This window comes from Dromiciops gliroides, chromosome 3 (genome assembly GCF_019393635.1).
Source record: "Dromiciops gliroides isolate mDroGli1 chromosome 3, mDroGli1.pri, whole genome shotgun sequence".
Lineage (NCBI taxonomy): Eukaryota > Metazoa > Chordata > Mammalia > Microbiotheria > Microbiotheriidae > Dromiciops > Dromiciops gliroides.
Genome location: NC_057863.1, coordinates 259,369,002 through 259,377,838, shown reverse-complemented (window position 1 = coordinate 259,377,838; position 8,837 = coordinate 259,369,002). Strand labels below are relative to the sequence as shown.

The window sequence follows — 8,837 nt, the reverse complement described above, 5'->3', positions numbered from 1 at the left end:
AACACCTTGAGAAGTACATGTGCAAACAGTACCTCTACTTCCTTTCCTCTTACCCTCTTTTGATCTCTCTGCAGTCTGACCTCTGACTTCATTATTTAACTGAAACTACTCTCTACAAAGTTACCAATGATCTCTTAATTGCCTAATCTGATGGCCTTTTCTCAAGGCTCATTCTTCTTGACCTCTCTCTTTAGCCTTTGACATTGTCGGTCATATATATATATATATATATTTTTGATATTCTATTCTCCCTAGATTATCACTATATAGCTCTCCTCTCTCATCCTACCTGTCTGATTACTACTTCTTAGGTTCTTTAGCTGGATTTTTAACATGGTCAAACCTCCTAACTATGTGTGTCCCCCAAAGCTCTGATCTGGGTCCTCTCCCATTATGTTGGATGAGCAGGCCTAAAAAGGGTTTAGCATGCCCTCACACCAGAGATGCTAGTCCTCCCTTAATACCCCATATGCCCCAGTTAAAATATAATTAATGGGGCAGCTAGGTGGTGCAGTGGATACAGCATCGGCCCTGGATTTAGGGGTACTTGAGTTCAAATCCAAAACCAGACACTTGACACTAACTGTGTGACCCTGAGCAAGTCACTTAACCCTCATGCCCCCCCCCAAAAAAAAATTACAATTAACAATTATAACCATGGGAACAAATGGAGGATTATGGAGTAGAACAAATTAGAAAGCAGAATCCAATAATATGTTGTTTATAAGAATCATACTCAAAACAAAGATTCATACCAAATTAAAAAGAGGAGTTAGTGGCAGAACCACTATAGAATTGTAGAATTCTATTGCCAAAGACTTCAGAATATTTTTCTAGATTTCTTTCCAATGAACTGCTAATGTTCTGAAGCAAAATCAATTTAGTATCAGCAAGGAAGGTAGAAAGAACCTATAATCAAACCCTTACCAACCTCCTGTCATACAGGCATTAAGTTAACTAAATCGAGACAGTAAAATTATGGGATTATTGGGTTTATTTTTCCTTATTTGTATCTAATTTCTATTTCAAATTTATTCATTGGGGAGTGTTGTGGGCCCAAAGTTCCCCAGAAGTTCTCTGGGGCACATTGAGGAATCTTCTTGAGAAACTAAACCAGAGGACAGATACACCTAGAGAGGTAAGCAGAACCAAATTGGACTGAGCTAGTTTAGGGACCTCCACCCTTCATTCTGATCTCCCTTACCCTTGGGGAGATAACTTTGGGCGTGGCTGTGGCCTCTGTGTCCTGAAGAGAGAGATGGCTTGAGAGATCCTTAGCCACCCCTCACCCAATTCCTCCAGTCACTACCAGTAGGGGATGGTCCTCCCTCACTAAAGGAACTTTCCACAGGCAGATGGTCCACCCCCACCAGTCCCCTATAAAGGTACCTGCCAGCCTCCTGCTCCAGGGGATTGGTACTCAGAGCCGCGTGGTTTGTGCCTTTCTCCCCAAGAGAAGTCCAAGGATTTCTCTTGCCTTGCCTTGCCTTGCCTTGCCTTGCCTTGCCTTGCCTTGCCTTGCCTTGCCTTAACCCTAACCCTTGCCTTGCCTTGCCTTAACCCTAACCCTTCCCTTCCCTTCCCTTCCCTTCCCTTCCCTTCCTTTCCCCCTAAATAAACTACCATCTTATTCTAACTGCTTTTCTGTGCAAGAGGGTGTAATTCTTTAAAGAGGAATTCTTAAGAACCCCAAACCCTAACCCAAACCCCTACCCCATTTCCCCCCATAACAGAGAGCAATAAGTGCTATTTTTGGCAATCATACAGTCAACAGCATTGACTATAACTAATAGAGCAGATTCAGGTTCTTGATCTTTGTTCCATAGTCTAAGTATATTCATATTTAAGGTGTGATTTTTTTCAAAAGGCAAAATAGGCCCTAGGAAGTTTAGAGAATGAATAAATTATATCACAGAAAATGTTTATTTTCTCTTTCCTTGAACTGAAGGTCTTGAAATTCTTACTCTCTTAAGTGGTTCCAAGAAGTATCTCCAATGACCTTTATCCTAAATTACATGCAGGAAAATTTGCAGTTGCCTATGGAAAAATGGATGCAGTCCAGTTCCATTAAATATGTTAGCTTAAGAAGAATAAACATACCTACCTTATGTCCTCCCCAGGACTCTTTTTCAGAATTGGTTTATCCACAATAAAATAATTACTTGGTCTTATGCCCAAACACAGAGGGTTTTTTGGTTTTGGTTTTGGTTTTTTTTTGTGGGGCAATGAGGGTTAAGTGACTCGCCCAGGGTTACACAGCTAGTGTCAAATGTCTGAGCCCAGATTTGAACTCAGGTCCTCCTGAATCCAGGGCCAGTACTTTATCCACTGAGTCACCTAGCTGCCCCTACACAGAGTTTTTTTTTTTAATTTAAATTTTTTTTTTGGAGGGCAATGAGGGTTAAGTGACTTGCCCAGGGTCACACAGCTAGTAAGTGTCAAGTGTCTGAGGCCAGATTCGAACTCAGGTCCTCCTGAATCCAGGGCTGGTGCTTTATCCACTGTACCACCTAGCTGCTCCCTACACAGAGTTTTAATAATCAAAAAAGATATGAGGGTAGCTGGAATGATTTTCTTTCACCTAATAAAAACATCATTCTGAATCTCAGGTCAAAGTAATTGCATTTAGAAGTTTATTTCTCTGGAATTATAGTTTAGAATATGGAATACAATTCTCCTTCATGGTTTAAAAAAATTACTAATTAAAACTTTAAAATGCTAATAAATCATATGTACTTGTATCTCCACAAGGACAATTTCCTTACCTTTAGACTTGAAGGCAAATCAAAAGTTCTCCTTTGAAAAAAAATCAAGGGTTGTTTTTACATGCTGAAGTTTTGTTTATCTGAGGAGAATATGTCATTATAGAATGTTAGAGCTGGAATGGATTGGTTTGTGTGTGTGTGTGTGTGTGTGTGTGTGTGTGTGTGTGTGTGTGTGTTTTGTGGGGCAATGAGGGTTAAGTGACTTGCTCAGGGTCACACAGCTAGTAAGTCAAGTGTCTGAGATTGGATTTGAACTCAGGTCCAGTGCTTTATGCACTACGCTACCTGGCTACCTTCTAGAATAAATTGTAATGTGATCTAGTCCAAGTGATCCATTTTTTGGATGAAGAAACTGAAACTGATTGAAGTGAAATTGTCTCAAATCTGCCAGCTTGTTAGGAAAGTGCTAGGACTGGACTTGAACTCAGGTCTTCTGGATATCAGTACCATGTTTTTATTGCACTGTGCTGGAGAGCTCACATATCATATGGGCAGTATTGTTATTGTGTTAATGCAAATTTACCTCATATGTTATGAAAGAATACCTGAGATCTGAAGATGTCCAGTGACAAATGCAATATGTCTTAAAAATATCCTGAAAAATGAATTTGTATAATTATTATTTAATATATATTTAATTATATAATACTATTCCTAAAAATCATCAGACTGTACTTTGAGTTGTTTTTCCAGAAATGATGATGAATTTGCACTGATCTGTCCACGCTCTTGTCAGATCCCCTTGTGACCATTAAGCATGTATTTGCATAACAGCCTGGGAGGCACAGCTATGCAGGCTATGACCATAGTACAGAGTTGGAGTTAACTGGCCCAAAGGTCACTAAATGCATGCCTTTGGCTTCATTATCTTGGTGCTAAAACAAAATGAACCAACCAGCTGCCAAAACAGCACAGAATACATTTCTTCAATATGCTGGGCTTTCTACAGAATGTAGAGTTGAGGTCTTTACCTTCTTCAGGCATTCTTTCCCAATAAAACAAGATAGATAATCTATACAAGATGAAAAAGAAAAAAAAAGAAGAGGTAAACCCATATTTTTCTTTGTCTCTGTCAAAAGACAATGTTTAAGATAACATTCTTTTTACAAGTTTTAATTTAAAAAAAAAAAAAAAGGATTTCCGTGGAAGAAGGAATGACATCTTATCCCCATTTTTCCCCTTTATGCTTGCTTCCACCCTCTTTCCACAACTGCACATTGCCAGGATGGAAAGGGGCAAAGAATGCGTCCTTCTAATGGTGCTTTTTTGACAGCATCAGTGATACAATCAGGAGACAAGGAAGAGCAGTTTTGTAACTGAGTGGTGCTTTCTGTCTTTAATACTGGCTGTGATTTGTAGTAATAGTCACATTATCCACACTTATTCTTCTATCACCTGAAATTCCACTGAGGGAGGCTGTGATGAGAACAATAGGGGGCAGCTAGGTGGTGCAGTGGATAAAGCACCAGTTCTGGATTCAGGAGGACCTGAGTTCAAATCCAGCCTCAGACACTTGACACTTAGTAGCTGTGTGACCCTGGGCAAGTCATTTAATCCTCATTGCCCTGCACCCAAAAGAAAAAAACAACAACAATATCTACTCGGGTTCCTGACATATAGGATGGGCTAGTTTTTCCCCCTAAAAGGCAGGGAAGCTGTCCCCAAGATTTGATTAGCACAGGGGCCAGGGCTCTAGCTTTCTGGTGGCCTAGGGCATAAAAGGCCTGCCCCTGAGTGGTCAGTGCCTCCTTAGACTTGACAGATGTCCTACTCCTATTTGAGTCACTACATCCATCTGACCAAACATACCATTCTGACAAGACAGATTTCAAAATGGAAGCAAATCAGGGCTGCATCTACCTGAACAAATGTATCCTTATTCAGTATTCTTTTAACGTAAGTTCTTTTTGTGAAGTGTTGCATGTTCTTGCATTCATTTTTTGCTTTGACTCTTTGAGAAAGGCTTTATAGGGTGGAACTTCTCCAGAATCAGTGGCCTGTTGTATGATGTTGCATATTCTCGGCTCGGCAGTGTATCTCCATGATCTGATCCATGTCACCCTTGAAGTCCATATAGGCTTGTTTGATATCAGTCAGCTCTTCAGAACCAATGAACTTCTCTTCAAAGGTCTTAATGTCTTCTAAGGTTATCTTTTTGAAGAGCAGCCTCCAGTAGGACAGCCAGTCGCCGTCCTGGCTGAGCTCGTCAAGTCTCCTCGTCCACTGTCCCTTGCTCATCTTACACAGCGCGCTTCTCGGAGTCGCTCAGGACCGCGTAGACTTTGCCCAGTATCTGGAACTGTCGGGTGGCCTCCTCCTTGTCAGCCTCGTCCACCCGATCCAGGTGCACCTTCAGGGACACTTTATGGTAGCTGCGCCGGATCTCGCCGTCCGAGGCCTCCCGCCGCACGCCCAGCACCTTGTACAGGTCGGCGGTGCCGAAGTCCTCCTTGCAGCGCTCCAGGAGCCCCATCGGGGCAAGGGCCGCGGCACGGGCGAGGGTCCGCAGGCTTGCATCTCCCGGCGGCCGCTGGGTTTCTTTTCCTGCACAAAAAAAAAAAAAGTTGTTTCAGTTCTTTTTTTTTTTTTCAAGGCAATGGGGATTAAGTGACTTGCCCAGGGTCACACAGCTAGTGTCAAGTGTCTGAGGCGGGATTAGAACTCAGGTCCTCCTGAATCCAGGGCTAGTGCTCTATCCACTGCTCCACCTAGCTGCCCCCGTTTTGTTTTAGTTCTAAGCCTGAACCACTAGAGTGGTCTAAATTATGCCTGGCCCACAACATTTGGCATTAGTTGGCAGGATTGGATCAGAATGACTTTGTAGCTACTGTGTTGGAAGTGAGGGAAGAGCAATGAGTAGGACTGGGTGATTGGTTGGTCAAATATGGTAGAGTGGCACTCTGTGGCCAAGGCCCTTCTGCCAACATAGGTCGAATTAACAGGTTTAACCCATTATTAATGGGTTCTTAACTCCCTCTATAAAGGCATTTTCCCTGAATTGATGGGATTAGTCTGGTCAGTACTAAAGGAGATTGGCATGAAAGATAAAGATAGTGCCACATCAAGCTTTTCCTGGTTATTGTTAACAGTTCTAGAAAGTTGCCTTGTCGATATGAGAAAAAGGAAAGTAAACTGACAGTGTTCATTGAACAACTAGAGACAGAGCTTTTGATTTTTAAGGATTGTCCCCTGAAAACAAATCTTTTTATGAACCTGGTTATAGCACAATTCAAAGGTACAAAGCTTATAGGGACAGAAACTGATAAGTTGCAGACGGGAAATGTAGTCTCCAACATGGAGGTCTTGGAAAATGTGTTGAATCCCACTAAGAAAAGGGCTCTAAAGTAAGAGCATGAGAGGAGGAATGAGGATGAGAACTAGGGACCAATTAAAAGAGACATTCAGGTTCACTTCATTATCATCTCATCAAAGGTCAACAGGCAGCTAGATACCCTGGATAGAGCTCCAGGCCTGGAGTCAGGAAGACAGGAGTTCAAATATGACCTCAGATGCTTAGCAGCTGTGTGACCTTGGGCAAGTCACTTAACTACATTTGCCTCAATTTTCTTATCTGTAAAAATGAATTGGAGAGGGGCAGCTAGGTGGTGAAGTGGATAAAGCACCGACCCTGGATTCAGGAGTACCTGAGTTCAAATCCAGCCTCAGACACTTGACAATTAATAGTTGTGTGACCTTAAGCAAGTCACTTAACCCTCATTGCCCTACCCCCACCCCCCCAAAAAAAAGCTGCATTAAAAAAAAAATGAACCAGAGAAGGAAATGGCAAAATATTCCAGTATCTTTGCCAAGAAAAGTCCAAGTGGGTTCACTAAGAGTAGGGTACGACTAAAATGAATGAACAATAACAATCTCAAAGGTCAGTTAGGAGAAGGTCTTTCATCATCAATGTATGTCAGGAGAAGCTGAACAACAATCTGAAAAGTCACTGGAATAATGGTTACTGAGGCTATGGTACAATGGAATTATCAGTTTGAGGAGCTCACCAGAAACCTGCTTTTGTAGTCAATTAGATCATTTAGAGACTTCAGATCGGGACTAATTATTGTCCCTTTCTAGATCACTTAGATGGTGACTTGTGAAAACTTAGTTCCATAAAGATGAATTCCCGGGGCAGCTAGGTGGCACAGTGGATAGAGCACCAGCCCTGGATTCAGGAGGGCCTGAGTTCAAATCCGACCTCAGACATTTAACACTTACTAGCTGTGTGACCCTGGGCAAGACACAACCCCAATTGCCTCACCAAAATTAAAAAAAAAAAAGATGAATTCCCTATGTAAGAGGCCAAAGAAGATGGTGAAATAACTAAAAGCCAAGGGTTTGGTAAACTGGATCCATGCTGTTCCCATCAAAGACCTCATAGCTCATGACCAGCCAGCATCAAGAGCAATTAGATTCCCCCTATTAGGTGGCACTTCAGGCTTTAGTTATGGGTCTCCCCTGCCACACCCCCATAAAGACACAAACAGATCAACTGGTGAAACCTGAAAAGAATATCACAGCAGATATAGTGGCCTTCTGGGCAAATATGGTTGTCCACTATAATAGGCACTCTGAGAATGGTGGAAGAAGGCTTGGAACCTGTCTCCATGCTAGGTGGGTGAAGGACATCCTCTCCCATAAGAAGCTTTGGGCATGGCTCCTGAAACATGGGGATAAAGAAGATTGATGGCTATCTTAGTAGACTGCTAATAAAACTACCACCACATTTAGTATTAGATAGTAAGAACCCTTCAGTCATTCTCAAGCCTAAGGAATCTCCTCAAGTTCTTGCTCAGCTAGACCCTAGCAAGTATATTATTATCTTACCAAGGAACACCCCAGTAGATCTATCTGGGTACTTCAGCTACCACACACAACATTTCACAAACTTTTGGGAGTTATTATTTATATGGGTGTTTACAACAACATTTATGCCAGGTATTGTGGGTAGAGTCAAATGGAAATCCTTGCAGTTGAAACAGTTATTGCATGTAGTTAATATCAAACAATATCATTTGGATGGGTGAAAACTATTTCTTCCCTAGTCATGGAAATGTAGGAGGCCTAACTACTTTGCTAACACCAACTTCTTTTACAATAATCATGTGGTCAGCAAGGAAGGTAGATGGCACCTGGTGGCTTTTAGGGGCTACAGGAAACTAAACAAAGTTGTGTAAGGTCTAAAATTCTAGCTGTGATGTCTAAAATCTAATGAGTAGTCACCTTAAATTAGAAGCTTTAGCAAGAGTTTAGCTTTTTAAGTATTTATTAAAGTAAAGTAAAGTGTATTAGAAGTTAGTGAAGAGAGAGAGAGAGATAAAACAGCCTTCTTCTAGCTAAGAGCCAGCATCCGTTCTTCCACCAAGCCCCAAGTCCGGAACTGAAAAGACCCTCGCTTCTCTGCCACTTCTCCCAGAAACCCACTGTGAAACAGGAAACAGGGCTGTCCACACACACAGCTCTAAGCTAATTGGCTGGTAACACTGACCCACAGCGGTAGACATCACTTCCTGACACCAATCTGACCTTCAAAACCCCAGAAAAGGTCACTTCCAGATGCTAAGTCACATGCTTTCTTTTCATGGTGGAGCTTCCCTACAATATCTTTCTCAGCAGGTTGGTAGTGCTCTGATTCTCAGAGTTGACATGCCAATTACTGAGGCTATTCCTGACCTTGTCATTATGGTATAACAAGGAGATGTGTTTTGTAGTCACCAAATTGTATTTGTTAAATTATTGGGGGGTTAGATAAGGTTTTCTAGAATATTACTCCTTATATATTAATGGCTATTGCACCTGTTTTGTTTTTGTTTTTGTGAGGCAATTGATATTTTGTGAGAGTTAAGTGACTTACTCAGGGTCACACAGCTAGTATTAAGTGTCTGAGGCTGGATTTGAACTCAGATCCTCCTGACTCCAGGGCTGGTGCTCTATCCACTGTGCCACCTAGCTGCTCCTATTGCCCCCGTTTTGACAGTAATCATTTATTATTAATTAATATTAAATATTAGAAGAGTATTGACCATGTGGCATTTAACACAAACAGGAGGAAAGCCCTGGCACCATATTTCT

General features: G+C 41.8%; 1 pseudogene; it reads right to left on the bottom strand.

Moving 5' to 3' along the window:
* Positions 1-2,551: 2,551 nt before the first annotated feature.
* LOC122749376 overlaps positions 2,552-8,837 on the bottom strand; it is a 32,535-nt pseudogene continuing 26,249 nt past the window's right edge.